Genomic DNA, 20,473 nt, shown 5'->3' on the forward strand with positions numbered 1-20,473 from the left:
AGCAATGGTTTCTTCCTGGCACGGCGTCTGCTTAGCCCACCCTCTTTCAACCTTCTCGTCACTGTAAACCTGCTTGCTTCCACACCTGTTGACTTTTTCCAGTCAACAGCTAACTCAGCACGGGATTTACGCCTGCTGTCTCGACCCAGTTTACGCAAGACCCTATCGCTACGAAAATCTGACTTTCGTTTCCGTCCACTGTTTCCCGCTCTCTGGTCGTCAATCGTTCCAACTTCTTTCCATTTCTTTATAATATTATGCACTGTAGACTTTGCAATTTTCAATTCTGCAGCAATTTCTCTCACAGTCTTGTTCTGTTTACTGTAAAGGTGCACCACAGAATACTTCTTGTCGCGAGAGATGACATGATGAAATCAAATGAATTTATCAAACTTCTGCTCAGCCTTTTATACGAAAACTGTAAATGTCTGAGAGAGTTACGATAAACAATGCACAGAAATGAGATAAAGGAATGTCTTTGAGACAACTTTAATTCAGTTTTGACATTTTCACTCGTATCAAAAGCCAAATTAGAGAGACAAATGAAATGAAGAACAGGTCTAAACAGTGAAAGGAGATTATGGTCCATGTGCTCCAAACATGGAGACAACATATCAGTAATTTATTTTATCTTGTCGAAAGTAAAATGAGTGCTTTCCTTACACTCTTAGCTTTTCATTGATGTGTACAATTAAAAGATTAACTTTAATATTACTCAGTCTAGAGCAATTTAAACATTATGTAAGCATTTATAGCATAATTGCATAGGTGTCCCAAGTATTTCGCACACAACTGTATATCAAATTCATTGACATACAAACTGGTGGTGACTCACGGTTCTTTCATCTATATAGGCCTGGGCGGTCATCAAGGTCCTCTTCCTTGCATTGTCTTCCGGAAGATTTTGGCGATGAGTAGATCATAAATGTCAGTTGAAGGCTTCTTCCCTGTCATTAGACACGTACCCAACCTAATTTTGAACAGCTGGTAAGTCATCATTGACTACTTGACTTGATGGGCTTTGTACTTAATGACCTCCCATATACTCTCAACACATTAGTCATAACTTATAATAAACTTTCATGGGTAGCAAAATCGTAAATGATACAGAATTTGAAGCGAACACGAGTCAATACACAAACCGGCTATAGGAAATCAATTGATTCTTCAGAAGATTGCGTCAGTCTACCCCAAACCTTCAAAATAAATATATTGATATATATATATATATATATATAACAATAACCAATAAATAGATTTAAGAATTCAAGCAATTTATGTTTACACAAATTCTGTACCATTCACTATCTCACTACCCACTTTCGCCTTGAAATTCTAGAAAATTAGAGATGCGAGCTTGCAAGGTGGTTTTTGATGTATCACTAAATGCCCAAAGATGCGAAAGGCCAGTTACGGAAACTACATCACTCGGTTTTCCCGTCAGGTCTGCTTCAGATTTGTTTTAAAAAGGTTGGCTAAAAATGAGAGTATAAGCAAATCGAGAAGTTTCCAGCCAGGAAGAGATGATTTAAAAATTAAAATGAAGAAAAAATAGAATTAGCTCTAATATAAGATCAGAACGTTTTTTTCAAGAATGTTTTATTAAGCTGAATTCAGTTATATTAAATTTATACTTTAAGTTTGTTTATGCGATGCCACAAAAGTGTAGCGTACCAAGCGTGTTGCATCAGGTCTCTCTCTCTCACAATCATTAGTGCTATGATTCTCTGAAAGGTAAGAACTCCATACGGTATGCTACTGTATGGACTGCTGCATACTGCCACTACTCAAAATTATGTTGTACATAATACTGCTACATTTTAATGCAGACCATAACCTTTACATAGGTATTTGTAGCCTTGGGGGCATGGGTATAGAGCATGAATAGATAAAATCATGTATTTTTTTATTGTAATATCTCTTATTGGTAGTTTTTTAGAGGATGGCAACACAATAATTTATCTTTAGTTAATTTATATAAAAAACATTTTTGAGATAGGACTTTAAGAAAATTAACTTGCGAGCTTTTGTCCCAGAATGCATTTTGCTCTCATATCAGACATGACTGTACAGTACGCGCTGCTAAAATGAGATGATCAGTTCTAGGAACGTTTACATGATAAGGATTTTTCATTATAAAAATGTTAACATACATGTAAATTGTCTAAACCATTTCAGGACCTTTCCAAACTCGCTCATGTGAGAATCCGACTTAAATTCTTTTGAATGTATTGGCGGTGCCTTAACTGTATTATTGGTTTTCATCGACAACTTTTCATGATCAACCTCATTGGTTTAATAGACCATGATTGTGGTAATTTAACAATAATTTGATGAAGAGCGCATAGTTTGACGTGACAGCGACTTACAACAATTGACTAAGAAAAAATAGTTTCACTATAAAAAAGCGATAGTACCTTTTCGTCATCTATTCGTTCTTAAGAGCTCAAGATTGCAACTCCAACTCGTGACATTCAGGTGCACCGACCAATAGCCTTAAAGTATTTATCAACAATTGCACTGCTATATGTACCTATTCTCTGTTCCGTTGTCACTTCAGACAAATTATCACAAGAGTCAGAATGTCATGGAAATAGTATGTATTATATGTATAATGCTTTATGTACAGTGTTGGGAAAAAATCTTTGTCTGCCTGTTTAAGTAAGTGTAGCACTGCAATAAATTCATCATAATTTGAAATATTTTGCACCGCATACATAAAACCCTGTATCAAAACAATCCTAATGAGCTGAAAAATAGAAATAACTAGATTTTAAAATTGCCAAATATCTTCTATTGTATCAACCGCTGCCTACTAATTCACACTGCATACCAGAAAATATGTCATCGCAAATTTCGTTATTATCTCTTCTTTAATTATTTTCTAAATTGAAAATAACAGTCTTGTACTGTTATGGGCCCAGAAAAAAGCCATTGGGGTTGTTTTGCATTTTAATATTTTATCTGGTAGCCTTTGCAGACTATAACCATTCTGCAGCCTTAGGCATGCTGTGAACAAGCCTCACGAGCGCTTGAGTGTTCATAATCTGAAACCAGCAATCATGTTGGACAGCTGGTTTTTTCAAACGCCTTGATCGTGGTAGATCTTTGGTGGTTTGATGCTGCATTCATTTCTTTACCACTTAATTTTCTTTAGATTGAAATACTCTAAGCTTCTTCACTATTTTTCTATTGCTCAGATTGCCCATCGTATGCAGGCGAATGATGAGGTCGTTGACACATTTCTTATCCATGGTTGATGTTGACGCTGGTATGAATTCTGGGATCTCTAGCTGTTCCTCTTTTAACAAGCAAAACTGTAAACCTTTGCTGCACATGCTGTCCAACAGGATCTTTATTGTTGTGATAATATTCCACTTGAAAATTAATAATGTCATATTGCGTTTGAAAATGAGTTAATAAGCACTGATTCACATTGATTGGCCTATAAATGATTATTGATCCCTGATTAACCGTAATTTTATTACTGATGATGTCAACAAGATCTAATGTTAATTTACTTTTAAATGATGCATGGTTTGTCAGGGTTTAATCCCTCTACACGACTACTACAACAAATTTACCTAAAATGGGCAGTGAGGTTTGAGGTGGACAAATACTTTTTGACACCGCTGTATGTCGCTTTCTTTTCTCGCAGGTGTGCCGAGACAGACTAACACTCAAATCAAACTTTAGAACTCGCCCGATGATACACTTTAAGTTATATGGAGTTTTTTTACGCGGTACGAACCAAAAACTTCACAAAATTGCCCGACTTTTTCTAGAATTTATGCTATAGGAGATATACGTTATAGGAGCATATACTTTACTCTAAAAGACCATGTGAGTTTGTGAGGTACAAATATCATGTTTAAAGTGTGCAATAGCTCCCATGAAGGATACTTTTGCTCCCTCATCATTAATTGAACTTGAAAGTTTATTGTGTATTATCTAATTTTTATCACTTTTAGCCTTCCTTGTCCTCTAGCGCAAAGCCGACCTATTGCTCCTAGATGTGACTCTGGCAGTTATGGAATAAAAGTGCAAGCTGAGTTATCAGTAAAGATTTTGACAGAACTGTTCATGAAGTGAGTGCGAGAGTGCTTTAATTTCAATGCTGTAGTTTATCCCATTTTCTTTCCACTTAACATGGAATGTTTGATTAGTACGATATTTTAGGCAGTTTGAGGCCGCTTGTTTTTGGGACAATGTTTAATTATGGCTGCTGATGTACTGGCGGTTAAGACATTTGAAAAGCTGATAATGGTGTTTTTATAAAACCCCGACAACAAATTCAGAGTAATTTTTTGCTTTGTAGCATATTTGACTCAATAGAACAAGTGTTATCGCTGAAGCATTCTCTTAAGGTGAAAACAAATTAGGCGATAATTAGAGCGATATTGCGTTAGAGCTAATCTGCGTTAAAATTCACTCAGCGTGTTCATGCAGAGCGATAAAGCTAGAATTTCTCTACACAACTTTATTGCTAACGAGATGCATTTCGATTGGTTAGTTCTTACCAGAATGTAATTTTACGGCGGGTAATAATTTCTTACCGATGTTCAACAACGTTCATCAGCTCCAATTTTCTATTTTGTTACGAAACATCTTCAGAACGAACACTCAATTGTTCATGAATTTAATAATAGCACTCCCAGTTCTGTCTATCATAACAAAATTAAAAAAAAAAACGAGTTGAAAACCAACATCCGGAGTCAATCGTTGCGCCGGTTGACCATCTTGAGAATGGTAAATATTTAATATATTAAATATGAAAAACCACTACAAAATAAAATATGTATAAAAAATTGTAAAAACAATACAGCTAAAAATACAAGAATGGTTTTTCTTTTGTCTTCTTGTAGTGTAGGCAGTGTACACTCTTTGAAAGGGAGATAGGTTTAATAACAAATGTGGAGGTTGTTTATGTTGTAGCCTAGACGACGACATTTTGACTGGCCTAAATTTATCAACAACTCCGAAAAAACTAATGATACGGATTTTTATTGGCAGTTTGTGAGCGTGCCCATTATATCATTTTGCTAGTAAATCGCTCGAGTGTGTTTATGCACGCACCAGCGATATCTTCGCCCTCATGACGCTTGCAATAAAATCGCCTAGTGTGTTTGGACCTTAAAAGCTCCTTGCTATATTTTCACAAAAGGTGAATATACCTAAACCTATACATATACTAATAAGGTAACTTACTTCCTCAAATAGAGTTGGCGTTCATTAAAAAGATGGCGCTCGATTTTCAAAGCAATCTCCTGATGTGGTCCCAAATAGCGGTGCCAATCAAATCAAGGTGCATTCAAATATAGGTTTAACGGTAGCTCACTTTCAACATTTTTTCCAATACCAAATTGAAGGTGGTCATAGACTCTGTGCATAAAGTCCTCATCAACTTATTTTTTTATACAATGTTAAAATCTTTGTTCTTTTGTAGAAGTTGTTTAATCTAGAGAACGAAGATGAGCTCACCACGCAGAACTATTGTTCTTTAATCATGTTCTCACAGAACTAATCATATTGGCCTACAAGTGTTTTGAAAAACTGAAGGGTAAGTTGATGAGTCCTCTACTTTTTGTAGTCCTAATCTTCTGATAATTAAATTGGGCTTTGATGACTAAAGTGAGCTCTGGAGACTGCAGTCATTACATTGGGTAGTTGGCTACACTAAAATACTATAGCACTGACAATCCGCAAAAACAGTAAAACAATAGTTATGAAGCAAAATAACCATGTATGGAGTGGCATGTACAATTGATATTTAAATTGTACAAATACAATATCAAAGTATTAAAATATTAACCATTTTTAAAGATTGAATGTATTTCTTAATGAGTGTAGCCTGGGTTTTCTGAATGGAAAAAGTATAAAACACAATCAGATTTTGGTCTAGTCCATTAACTGAGTGCGTACAACAGGCTGCGCAGTGCAGCTCAGCACAATGTACGCTTATAACCAAGAGCAATGCGCTAAAAAATATTTGTACAAAACATTTCTTATTAGTGAGTAGGCAATTAGTTAGCCGGTCATATGTGTACCTAATAGGAAAAAACCAATCGCCATCCTGCATCTAACTAATAGAAAACATGTTAACAGCCAACAGCGACCAAAGTTTTTTGAGAATCATTATTTTTGTTTTTACAGTTTATTATTGCAATAAACAGCTGTGTTAGACCTTTACAGCTACCAAGGTTTTAGAAATGGGCAATAAATAAACCTTTGGAAAATGGACTACTGATTGCTACCTATTGTATCAGCAAAAGAGGATGAGAACCTGACCAAGCTCATACTGCAACACACTTTTTAGATTTTTTGTCGGTAACATTAGGCGTAAAACCTTCTGCTGATTAATGTGTATGTTAAAAAACTCTGATAGGCGGTGTGGTTCATAAATAGGGTCATCTTAATCTGAGGGCACACTTCATTGGTGAAAATTAGGTCTTTATTAAGAGCCATCACATGTAGGACAAATTAATGTACCAAAGTCTGTTCTATTCTAATAAAAAGTGTATTACGTTATTCAATAGAAAAATGATATGGTAATGATGCTACTACTACCAGGCACAATAGCCTTTTAGCTTTTACTTTGAAACAATTTTTATTTACCCTTTATGGCCACAATGTTTGCGCTTTAATTCTGGAATTGTCTGTTTGTGTAATAATGTTCTATCTACCAATCTTTCATACAAATAAAAGTGTCCTCAAGAACCCTGGCCATCATTTTTAGCTGTTTTTTTATGAAATCTAGAGGCATTTGAAACGTTCTCTCTTCCAACAGCGTCCATAATTTTTTAACCTTGTCTTAGCATTTTACAACATATTGAAGGGTAAAAGTAACAATTTGTTCAAAACTTCATGAACTTGTAGTATGGCTCTTACTCTGTTTTTTTACACTAAGCCTGCTTATAAAAATGCTGATGAAATGCAGTTGCATTTAAGTTCTGCATAAATTGTCTAAATTGTTTTTTATCACGGCTTCATTAACAAATAAAAGACTTGGTAAATTTTGATCTTGCAGCCATTTTTCCTAATTGTGCACACAGTATGATGCTCAATTACAACAAGGCATGAAGTAAATGTAATACGAAGCAGTTTTTGCACTGATTTCTTATGTCTTATTTTTATGTTGAAGCTGTTTCAGTGTGAACTCTTAAACTACCAATAGTACAGCTCGTTTGGCAATGTGTTTCTGTATGGCCAAGTGCTGCATGATGCGGCTTTAGCAAGCTTTTGTACAAATTGTTTCCGATTACTGATTAATTAGTAAATTATCTTATTACATCTATACCTGATTGAAAAAAGCTATTATTTGCATATGTTGAGCAAATAAGAATGCGTTTACAACCTGAGCATAGTTTTGCTTTGCAAAAACTTGTTTTATGAAATCTTCTTACTGATGACCAGTAATTTCAGAAGCAATACAGCCATAAATGGTTACTAACTTCAGATCTATAGACTGAGTAACTTTATTGAGCAATAGTACTAATGAGAGTAATTATGTTCATCAGATTAGTTAACATGTAAACTAATAATATTCATAAATCATCCGACTAGAGTTTTGTGCTTACCTCACAGTAATTTCAAAATGGACGAAAAGTGGTCCCTCTCACTCGACAACTCGTTTGTAATATTTTTGGGGGCATGAACTAACATAAAAACTTATGCTGACAAACTTGCTATAAAAATATTGTTAATAAACAATTGAAGTGTAAAGTTATAACCATTTATACACTCTTTTAGAAATTAAGTTTCACGAAACACTTATGTCGCGGTAGAGAGATCCATTTGGTAGTAAAGGAGTTGAAGTTATCAGCAGGTAGATCATATGGGTTGCGGTCACAAAAAACATGGTTAAGTCGCAAATCACGAAGTTGAGTTATTCGACTTTGAAGTTGCACCAACTGAACTTATAATATTGGTAACAAATTTTGTAACCTGTAGGTCTGGACCAATCAAATAATGATCTTTCTGAATCTGAAGTCAGTTTAGCCAATAAAAGTATTTTACCATCGAAAAAAAACTTAAAACCGTTGCTATGCTAAACAAGAAGTACTGAAAAATGGTGTCCGCTAAAAATAATTGTTTCTTTTTTGCCGATTTTAAAGGTAACTTTGACATTTTGGATGCTTGTAATGAGTACTTTGGTATTCTAACTGATGTCAAAAGCAGTGAAAGTAAAGGGAGTTGTGGTGATATTTTCCTAACGATTCTTACAAGATTACTACAATATTTAATAATAAGAATAATTATTCAATTTTTATAAAATTATAATCAGATTTAGTTATGAGAATAATTATTCGAGTTTGCAAGGTCGAAGTATATAGTGACCGATGGTGTGCAATATGTTACTGTTGTTAATTTTCTAAAGATTTGGTTGATGATTTGGGTGTGCCCAATATCGCGATACAATCAAGCTGTTTTTAATATCTGCAAAAATAAGTAATACACTTGCTTATAAATATACAGCTATTTCTTTGACAACCAGCTAAAATCTGTTTAGATTTTTAAATTCAGCATAGTTTTTTGGATCCAAGTACAGAAATCTAGATAAATATCACAATATCTTGATATTGGTTGCTATGTCGTTTTGAAATGTAAACAAAACTTTACATTGGTTTCCGTTTCTCAAACTTTAATACCAGTTTTCTTGGAACTATGTTTTTGCACTAATGGTAGACGTGCTTCAGTTTTTTGACCATATAATCTGCTGCAATTAGGCTAGAATCAAAATTGTGTTTGCTAAATCTAGTAATCCCGACTTACCATGAATTCTGTGATCATGACACATATTAATAGTTAATGCACTGTTTGGAACTTATAGTGCTATTGTAGAACTACAATAAAAAATATGTCATCACTAACAGAAATTAACTACCAGTTTTGATTTTGTATAGGTGTCTTGTTTTCTATTACAGATTTTAATGTGTTTGCAGGACAAAATGAAGCAACTGCAAGAGGTTTATTATAGAATTTATTTCAAATTATGTTCTTATGATAGAACTTTCCGTAACAAACTTTCATTTGGCTAATACTTGTATCCATTTTTGACTAAAATAAGTCGAACCAATTTGTTTCACTCCTACTACCTGCCCTAAATTGGTGCAAATGGTCATCAGAAATGTGCTTTCTTTGCGCTGCTAAAATGGCCCATTAAATGTACTTTAATTTGATGAAAACTCAAATATTGGTTAATTATTGGCCTTTCCAAAATACCGTAAAATACTCATCTGATTTGCATGTACGACTTAGCTGCCCAAGTTGTCAATGCATGGTACTGGAGCTTATCATTTTGCTTGTTGAAGGTTGACTTGCAACAAAATTTCATTACGGTTATTTGGTATCAAAAGATTCACCATGGCTTACTCTGCTGTGTTGTGTGTGCAAAATATGGAGAACTGTGATTACAAGCTCTTAAAAGCTAAAAAAGAAACAGTTAATCTCCGCGATCCCGAAACCGCCGTAGATTGGAATCAATTCATTTCTCTGACATAGTAAAATGATTTGGTTATTGTTTTGACATGTGATCTTCTCACATGAATTGTAAGTTCCGTAAAAGGCTCAATATAAAACTTCTTGTAGCACTAATTTATGACATAAACTTTGGGTTTCGCCAAAGAGCTCTTACCAAATATAGATGCTCGCTAGTTCACAATTTTGTTTTGGGTTGATCTAATCGTCTAGTCGCAATCTGATCATGTGACCCATGCTTCCTGCCAAACAGCGCGCATAATTTCCGCAGCATTTTTTGACTATCACAGGTGACCAACAGGCTTGTCATGCTTATCAGATGATGATATGCATTCCTTCGAGCTAAGGTTAAAAATTAAACCATTTTTTACGGTAGGTTTTGAGATATCAGTGCTCAAAGTGACATCAATACAGTGATGAGGAAACAGATGCTTGAGGACAATAGACATCGTTTCATTGAATGCGTGAAGTGTAATTGTGAAAATATTTGAATGAATGAGGTTGCATGAAAGTGTAAACAGAAGCCATCTTGTTGAGCTACGTTCCATTTGACCCATGTTTGGAACGGGATTCTAATCTTCGGCAATTTCGTGATGGCGGCGATTAACTTTTCGCTTTTGAGCTTTTAAGAGCATGTTATCACATTTCTACATATATTGCACATGCAACACAACAGAGTAAGACATGGTGAATCTTTTGATACCAAATAACCGTAGCGTGAATTTTGTTGCAAGTCAACCTTTAAGCATTAGTAATCTTTTAGAAAAATGACAAGATTTTCTTTTGGAAACATACCTTTCAAGCAACAACGGTATGCGAGTGCCACTGTACGTAATTTTGATTAATATTCTTAAACTTCATAATCATTCTTAGTATTGACTAAGTATTATTGCATGTTTATAGTTGTCATGTTCTTGCATTCTGGTTGCCTGTCCACTGATGATAGCACTTGTACAGACTATATGTAAGCATAGTGTCTGGGATAGGAACTGAAACTCACAGTTAAAACCTATGGTGACCAGCTCTAAACTTTACTTTGCAATAATATCTAAAAGCCAAGTCCAGATCAGGGTCAGACTACTGACTATCAATTTTACGAATGAGTAATTGCTTTTGAAATACCACTTCAATATTTGAAGTCATTTTTTTAATAGAATATGAATAAGTTTTTACATTGCTTAACTCGCGTTCTTCTATTGCCTACAAATCACAATGGTGACAAATATCAAAGCTGGGATTGAGAGTCATAAGCTATAATATCAGATGCACTTCTGCTTGCTCAGTTTTTTCCTTTTTTTGCAGCAAGCAATGAGCTTTCAAATTGATTAGCTATGAAAAGAGTTTAATTCAAATCGGAAAATCATTCATTCAAAAAATGTGATATTTCTATTTTGTTATTACTATTTGCAGGGTGTTGCTATAACATGTTCTGCACCCACTCTGGTGCTAGACAAGTTATCTAAAGAATTGGCGATTCAAGGTTACAAAAGCTTACATATTTGGGGAGGTTTCTGGTCAGAGGAGAGCGGACAAAGGAACTTAGTGAAGGTAAATTAGAGTGTCAAAACACCAAAATATTGAGTGACATAGAATGAACCTTGGTGAAAAACAATATTTTTTTAGATGTATTTTACAAATATTGAGATGAAAAATTTTGTGCTAGTCCGAAAATTTCAATAATATGTATTTGGACGATGTATCTAATAGTATGCAACAAGCTATAGCTTTTTTTAACTCTGAATGACACTTGTATTGCTTAACTTGCATTTTTGTACCATTTACAATCTCTGTTTGTGAGAAATGTACCTTTTGTTCCAAATCCTGTTCGGCCTGTCATAGCTGTTTTTTGCAGTCACCATTCAATTTTCGGGATTAACGGGGACCAGGGTCTTTTGTGGACAGTGAAAACCCACAAAATAAAAAGTAATGTTTTTTAAGTATATTCATTAATAAGCCAAACTTTAAGGCCAAAACACTTGCATTGTTTCATAAGCATAATGTATTTGTTTCCTATGTGAAAAGTAAACTTAAGTTCCTTTCATTGACTTTTAGGTCATATTCTAACTTAAATCCAAGTATTTTAACTCAAATTATGAATTTTTTGTAGTATGGGCATAGGTCAGATTTTTATCTGGTTGGAATAGCTGTACAGCAAATTTTGCTATAATGTACATGTATACCTATTATAACGCAAATTCCTCTCAATGTAAATAATTTATGTAAAGCTTTTGTTTGACCAACATAAGTAATGCCATATAGGGTAAAGTGTCAAGTTGGTGAAAGTTCCTAAAATTATTAACAAAATTTTCATAGTTGTCCTTAAAAATATCGCTTACATTCTTGCCAAACTTGAGCAATGATGAGATGCATAGGGTTCGCTATTATAGATACCAATACATTGTTAAACTAGTTTGTCATTAGAGATTGTCATTTTTGTCAAAAATATGTAAAATGATTCGCCTCGCAAGAAATCAGAAATATTTGAAGGGGATCTATCAGTGAAAGCTTTGGAGTGTTAATACAGACGGTTTCCTACTTACGAACATTCGAGTTACACACAACGGTACATACGAACAGGTCTGCGCGTATATTCATCGATAATACCGACGGTATTACCGACTTATTAGCGGCAGAAAGAGGCGCTACATAGAAGCATCACCTAGCATCCACCTTCCTCTGCCCAGTTCGTTGCAGGGCATTAGTGTGTGAACGTATCTCCAGTGCGTAAAGAACTTTTTTATTTTTCCTGTATGTATTGTAAAGGAGTTTGCCGACCTTTACTTGGCACGATCTAGACTAATAAATAAAAAGAAGAGAGTGTGTGTAGTTTCATTCAGCTTTTTTATTAGCGAAGGAAATTTCACTATTCGAGGAGCGTACATCTATCTGCTCTGCTCAAATAAATGAGAGCGCTCCGTTATATTCAGTAATATCAACTGTTCCGTCCTAACGGCAAACGGTGAGAACACCGGCTAACAAGGTGAATAAATAGGATCGCTAGCGAGTTGGTATGACAACAATAAAAGTGACGATAAATGATAGTGTTATAACATGATATCAGATATAACAATAGCATAACGAGTGAAACAACGGTATAATAAAAGGACGACACATAAAAAAGGACAACAAAGATAAGTTCTAGCATAACGATTAAAACAACGATATAATAAAAAAGGACAACACATACGATCAATAAGAAATGCTGTGTCATGGCCCGGCGTCCACCACAGTATTCTCTCCATTTTATTAAAAAGTTTTTTTAGTACAAACCAATTTACAGGTTACTTATACAAGCCTTAAACATACTAATATAAACCTTCGATATACTTATATACATGTAGGCCTTAAGCATAAGGTATAATACAAAATATAGCACTGAAGCAACTTACGACCAAATTCACTGTACAAACAATTGTTCGGAACGTAACTCGTTCGTAGGTTGGAGACCGTCTGTATACCAAGCTGAATGTCATGATATCTAGTCTCATCAAAATCTATCTTGCTCCCAAGCTCTTCCCGACGATGGATAAATGATAAGTCATACAGACACTGATTTTACTTTGTTAGCTAGCCGCAACAAGTATCAGCCTGTCTTTTGTGGCTTTTATTCACCTCACCTTCTGTTTGATCTCCAAATTCATGTTTACTACCTTCAAAACTGAATGTTTTTTAATTGTCAAATCAGTTGATATGAGCATCAGAGTTAAATTTTTTGCTGACCTAGAATTTATTTTGGTCATCTCAAATAGTCTACGAAGATGAACTGTTATAAACGAGTGCATTTGCACAGACATGCTAATGGCAAAGAGTAGCTTTATCATATAAGCAGAGACTAAATGGTGTAAACAAAAGCTGAAAATCTGTTTTAATAGAAACTTCTAAACTATTTAAAGAATTTCAATAATGTCTATATAATTAATGATTAATGTATAATCCTAAATATTTAGGATTTGTTTGGAGTGCACGAGAGGACAACTCTGCTTTGCAGAGTAACCTGGCAGTAACCCTATGCTTAATTTGTACATGTATGCATTGCAGTGAAAGGCATATTCATACACACCAACCTTACAGTGTTAAAGGCCAACTGAATGAAAAGGGACTTTTATACAATTCATCGTCAATCTGTACATGGAAAAAAATTGACCGTGTAGACAGTTAGGAATTTTACTCAGCTCAAGATTTTGAATCAACTTGGCTTGTACCAACAAATACCCTGGCAGTGTAGAGTGCTGTAAAAGATTATCAGTTGCAATAATTATGCATTCAAATATTGCAAATTATTACAAGGTTAATTAGCATAGTTTTTGTAGTGTCAGTCTAGCAAGGTAAATGTTGCAAGTTCAAACCCAGCGGGATGCAATATTTTTCCATTATCCAACGGTGGCTTTATATGGACAGACACGGTTCTCATCACAGTACAGGCTGAATGTGTAAAGTTTTGTAGATTTTGGTGCATTTTGCTTAAAAATAAGAGGAATGGTAACGCTGTAATTATTAGTTTGTAAAATAAAGCTTTTCTTAACCCAACTATTCATTACATTTTATATTTAAAAGATACCATTCTTACCTAACAGTTTGACAAAAAAGCTTTAGCTTAAAAGAAAGCATTAATGATAATGTTTGTTGTTTTTTACTTTTATTGAGTTAACTTGTGTTAACAACATCGAAACAAGAATTTTTTAAGGCTTACTAGGTTTTTTTTTTAGGCATAACATCAACATAGTGAGAACTGCAATCTCTTTAGGGCAAACATAATTATGCAGAGTTTCAGTAGGAAAGCATCTTCTGTGTGACCTACATTTAGTACAGCCACCAATATAGCTAGCTGCAAAAGCCTACTCTTCAAGTTTCTGGCCAATCTCCTAAGCGTTATAAAACAACATGATGGAGCACACTTTTTAGTCACTATTGTTTTAAAGCTGGTTTGATATCTTGGGAAAGTCTGTAAAATGAGTAGTGTTCAACATTCTCCTAATTTTTAACTATACTAACAGGTTAATAACTGGTTTCTTTGCAGGTAGAGCAGCATATTTACCAGTGGAGGCAAAGTGGTCTAGATTACCTAACCTTCAAACAACAAGTTGATGTTCAATTTCCAAAAAGGCATCAAGTGACTGGAATGACATCCAACCTTAAAGTTCTTTCGGTAGCTGGGCGTGTCTTCAATCAACAAAGTTCTCTTGCGAATCGCCTCTAAGATCTCTAGCTAAAATCATATTTTAAACGTTGTGCAGAGCCATCAGTTACAGCTACCACAACTTCACACATTATACTCGAGGTGCCAGGAGATGGTCGCACAATTTGCAAGACAATTATAGAGCTCAGTGTTTTGAAGCTCTACAGCTTTATTTGACAGAAATAAAATAGTCCAATTTTGTTGATAAATGTTTTATGGTATTCTTGTGAATGCTTTGATTTTTAATCTTTTGGTAATGTAACAGCTGTTTGGCCTGCTTTTGATAGGTTGCTCCATTTGCACTAAAGACTTTTAGATTTATACAAACTCATTGTGTTTTAAGAATATTTTATTTGTCACCGTTGCACTCACTTGAGCAATTTGTTTGACGTACTTATATTTAGCTTTCCTTTTCTGTAAACTCAACTCCTTGACGGGGTTGCTTAAAGAGTCAATTTTTTTCCTTTTGAGTAAGTTTGGGCTTTTTTAAAGAAATATGCTGACCAATGTTGATAAATGCGAGTTAGATATACATGCATGCAACCTGCACAGTGTGTTCAATGTTACTGCATGGTTTCATCGAAAGCTCTTATCTGAAACCTTTTATAATCCAAAGGGCCCCACATATGCTATATTTCCCAGTTTTGCCTCAGTAGCAATGAATTGACTAAATCAAATTTTATAAGTAATAAATGTGGCCACAGGTATGCAAATCTCCCATGTTTGACATTTATGTTTTAAAAATTGGGTGTCTCTGACTCTACCAGGCATATTTGGCAGCATGAATATATGCACTGTTTTAATTAATATACGTTTTAAAAGTTTTATATTTGACAACTAGGATGGTTTCAATACCAATTACTTGATGTCAATACCATCCTAGCGTTTATTGCAACTTATTACAACTTTTTTTAAATGGACAAAGTGCTTGTTTTTGCCATGCATGCCCACTAACAAGGTATTAAGTGAAAGCATAAGTTTTCAATTTTATGAATAATACGTATGATAAACTTTAGATCAAAGCACACACAGATGTGCCTGAAAATCGGTTTTCTTAGGTTCTGTTGGCAAAATCCCTGAAATGGGGTTTCAGGGATTAGTTTGCCTTTTTAACCAATTGATAGAAAATTAAATGATGCAATAAAGGTTCATTACAAGTAAAAAGAACCAAACTAAATATCATAGTTAGCTAAATTTATATAAAAAGAAGAAGTAGAGCTTGGAACTAGGACTATCTAATTCAAGATATAAAAACATAATAGGAGGCCCTGAATTTAATGAGAAGATAACTTCTCTTGCAAAAGAGAAGACAACTCAGAATTTTGTATAAAAATTTTCAAATTTTACGCTAATGGGAGGTCCTCCATTTCAAACTACAGAGCCTCCTAACCTGCAAAATTTTCCAAAATGTTGAACTCTCCGGCAAAATTTATGCAAAATGCAAAATAGATACGTATGCGATCAGCATGACGAGTAGAGTTGTTTAAGCATGTTTCTAGCGAAGCCTCCTATCAGAAGCCTCCTATTATCCGAAAGCCCTATATCGTGGATATATTTTTCAAAGTGGCCTCCTATTCAATCTAATTTGACTATATATATATATATATATATATATATATATATATATATATATATATATATATATTGTGTCATGAGTGGTTAGGGTAGTTCACTGTCATTTAACTTCTTCAGATGGATTCTATTAAAGTCAGCACCCTTTCCTGACGTTTTGAGATTGGATAAGGCTTTCCTGATATTATCCATGGAGATAGCCTATTTAGCTCTTCTGTGTGTGGTATACTTTTGTGGCCTTGATTCAGCCAGCAGTGTCTGTGGTAGACAGAAAGTTTCAGCACTGCCAAATATTTTGTTAAACAAGTGGCAAACATTACAATTTCTCCATTAGACTAAAAAAGCTCATAAAAGTTAAAAATAAAGCGTTGAAATATTATACAAATTAATCTAATTTATTTGTAGACCTATTGTAATTTGGAGTAAGTTATGCCGTGTATAATTTCTATCATTCACTTTATCATTAAGCTTAAGTTTTACCTACAATGCAGTTCGCGTGTTACTGGCAAAGTAATGATACACGGTTTACTAATTTAGTCATTTAATTTTCAAATGTGTCAAATGCTTTTTGCTTGTTTGTTTTTATACAATTTTATACAATACACTTGCTTTAATTTTATATATAATTACTTTGATTATTTATCGTAGTTCATCGGAACGAAGCAAATGAAACAGGTTTTCTTGAATACTCACTTCACCACCCCAAATATGGACCAAATAAACAGCAATGTCGAGGTTAGGCTGTCAAAGATTGGTTGTGCTAAAATGAGCGAAAATGCACCTCTACTGTCGATTTGCAGATTGTCTTCTGAGTTTTCGTGGAAACTGTTTAATTTTCACTAAATCCGTATTCACATCATGGCAAAATTAAGCAGAATTTGTTTCCAATAACGCTATCGTTATAAAAATACATGTGATAGCGATATTAATTTTTTAGCAACAGTATTCACCGATAAATTTTAGTATTGCTATTATTGTCTGGTGAAGCTTCAATTGTACCGTATTGTAGCAGCAAATACAATACCATAAGATTGTTACAGAGAGCCTAAGCAACAAGCAAAGAATAAGCATTTACTCAAGGTGAACTTGTTTACTATTGGTTCGACAGAAAATTATTCAAATGTTTTAAATAACCTATAGTATTGACATAGTCATGTGTTGTAAAGCTAGAAACCAGTAGAGATAACTTGCAGAATGAACTGTAAAAGTTGTAGGGGGCCTAAAAGGGCCGTGAGGTGAAGAATTCTGAACCTATCTAAGTGGAAGTTGCTGGTGCCCAGAAAGTTTAACTCATCAAGGCCGAGAGGGTTGTAGGGCCTGATAAGTATGAGATGGTGTTGCTGGTCCAAGCTATGTAGAGGGACATCCCTGCGGGTGTTTATGAGGCCTTTGCCCCTTGATAAGTCGGCCAGGCATTTTGCTACATCCCTGGGCATCTGTGTAGCTATTGTTCTTTGCCACCCGGACTGTGAAGTGTGTATGTAAGAGATGCCGGTTCAACTTCTTTATGTGACACCTTTTGCGCATTCGTAATTTTCGCAAGGACAAAAAGCGCTTCATACATTTGATGCAGAAATGTATGATGAGCAATGACGAAGCAGAAGACCCACTATTTAGATCGGAATGCTTTCTGGACCAACGTTGACCTACGCAGGTCGAAATGACCATTTTTCGTATTTTAGGCTAGCTAGCCACACCGCTGGCCGTCTATTTTCAAATTATTTCATGTTTGTATGTTGTTAAATATGTATTGCTACCTTGTGCGCTTGCCCGAATATCAGAGATATTTATTCCACTAATTACTAAATTTATATCTAACGTTTTACTGGTTCGTTCAAACAGCTCTTAAAAAATTAAATCCATATTTCTTATTTATTACACTGTAAACTTGGCTTGCGGTTATCCTACAATGTTCATTTTTATCTATAGTTTTAGGGTCCTTTAATGGTTAGCATTGTATGTATTCATTTTATATGTTTTACACTTTACATGTTTCATATTCATTTTTTATTGCTATGTGATGAGAATTTTTACATGATTTACAATAAGTAGTGTTTTGTGGCGATATGACTGACAATTACAACCGAGCTAAACTCTAATGACTTATGTCTGGTATATACGGTACATGTACTACAAAAACTGTTATTCTGGTGCAATTAGTGCTTATCCTTTCTCAAAAAAGGCTTGACTCACAAGCTTTATACTAAATCATTATATTCACTAAAAAAGCTTGTCTATTTTGTGAGTGTTGCCAAGGAATTAATAATACATTAGTGCATCATAGCCAAACTAACAGATTTAAATAAAGACATTTTTCTAAAAAATATTGAGCTCTCTCCTGTTAGGTCGAGCAGATTGTGTTTCAGGTATCGTTGGCTTCAGCAGGGTATAATGAGTTGATTTCATCTTCATGCCGCTCTATTTCTACCCATGCTCTGTTATTCGTTATGGTCTCTATTCAAGGAGTACTAAAATGAAGAGTGTTGTTTACTGACACACATGAGAATAAGTTAACATCGTGAGTTACCGATGTTTCCTACCGCATTAAAAATATCGAGACAAACTTAAACAATAGTGCAACTCGGTTCAAATACTTATTTGGCTTCAACATTTTTCTAGTTCAGTATTCGTAGCTTTTTTATAAGAAGTCAAACATGGTTACTTAACGACAATAACAGGAGGCAACAACATTTCAAGCCAAGCATTAAGATAAGTTTACACTGGCGGATTTAGGAGCTTCAAACTACTTACTACAGATTGTCTTATTGGCAGCAGATATCACGCTCACCAACATGCTATCAGAGTAGTGTTACTGGTCGTGTGATCTATAGTGGTTAATCTTAGTTGTTCAGTGATTTCTTATTTTACCATTTTTTATTTATCACTAATTAAAAACTAATCCTTACAGCATGGACCCCTTATTATGATTCGCTGACCTATAATGCTTTCCGTTGGCCAATACCAAATGTAATTGACTCATTCTTATAAAAATGAGTTACTTTCCTAGTCTTGTTGCAAATTTTCAAAAACTTTGACTGCGTTATATGGTTATTTAAGAAATTTGCTTCACTTGAATACCACACTAACATCAATGATTAATAACTACCAGATCCACTTCAATCTAGCCAAGTTGCTATGGGTGCTTAGGCACAGGCATGCCGCCTTGTTTGTCAAGAGTGGAGAGTTCAAATTATAGGACTTGACCTAGATCTTTAGTGCAAGTCTAGCTATGCTAAATCTCTGATGTTTGGTATAGCACTCAAAATATCTTTTATTCTTATGAACCAAAACCTAATACACAAGTAGCAAAATTTTAGAATATAAGATAGATAACAAGTAGTAAAAGCTAAGTAAAATAGTCTCTTAAGCCAACAGCTGTATAGGCTCTTAAGCTCGTCTTGTACATCTACAAGTGTCACTGTCAAAAGAGGGTGAGCTACTAAAATTGTTTGCTTTTATAGGCATTCAGGATAGCCTGAGGACGTGTACATATAATGTTCATATCATATTTTGTGTTGTAGGAGTAAGTCCATTGGAGGGGACACTGTCTTTGGGTACGTCATCTGAAGAGCACCGATTCTGTGGGTTTGGTACCAGGATTGCATAATATTACTTCCGTTGGCGCAGTACATGGGTCAGGGAGGAGTACTGGATAAGTGTAAGGGTAAGTTCAGTTATTTTTGGCGGTAGTCGGTGGGGATTGGAAGATGCCATTGTTTCTACTTCCCTTCGGCGGTTTCCCCTGGCGGGTATTGATGAATTTTCCATGATTGATGTCTTTTCACTTTTGGGGTTTCCATCTAGCGAATCCTTTAATGTATCCTAGCGGTCCTGCTGCTTGTGGGTATCACATGCTTATCCTGCGGTTTGGTTACATCCCCGTTAGTATCTTGTTTTTGCAGTATCTCCATACAACAACTGAAAGTTACATCTTAAAATGACTTTCATGACAAAATGACAGTCGGATGTCTTAAAGCACCGATTACAGGATTCTGATAACCCCTGGAGTAGCCTACGGCTGTTTTAGGCAAATAGAAAATATTTGCCTAAAACGATTCTGCTAAAATTAATGCATCAATCAGCTGCATATACTAACATTTAATTTTATCAATGGACTAGTATAAGCATGTGTAAATCAATGATCGCATCATGTTGTATATAACTATGATCCTGGTGTTATATGCTTTTTGATGACCATAAGTACATAGGTCACTTAGAGTCAGTCGTAAATTAAATTACTGCTTCAAT

The 20,473-nt window shown here is 34.7% G+C and overlaps 1 long non-coding RNA gene across 1 annotated transcript; it reads left to right on the plus strand.

Annotated features, from left to right (window-relative positions):
* The first annotated feature begins 4,038 nt into the window (after window positions 1-4,038).
* LOC137391783 (uncharacterized) lies at window positions 4,039-14,608 on the plus strand. Its single transcript, XR_010978173.1, has 4 exons — window positions 4,039-4,088; window positions 5,447-5,560; window positions 10,888-11,025; window positions 14,495-14,608. It is a non-coding gene; the product is annotated as an uncharacterized lncRNA (long non-coding RNA).
* The last annotated feature ends 5,865 nt before the right edge of the window (window positions 14,609-20,473 follow it).

This window comes from Watersipora subatra, chromosome 3 (genome assembly GCF_963576615.1).
Source record: "Watersipora subatra chromosome 3, tzWatSuba1.1, whole genome shotgun sequence".
Taxonomy (NCBI): domain Eukaryota; kingdom Metazoa; phylum Bryozoa; class Gymnolaemata; order Cheilostomatida; family Watersiporidae; genus Watersipora; species Watersipora subatra.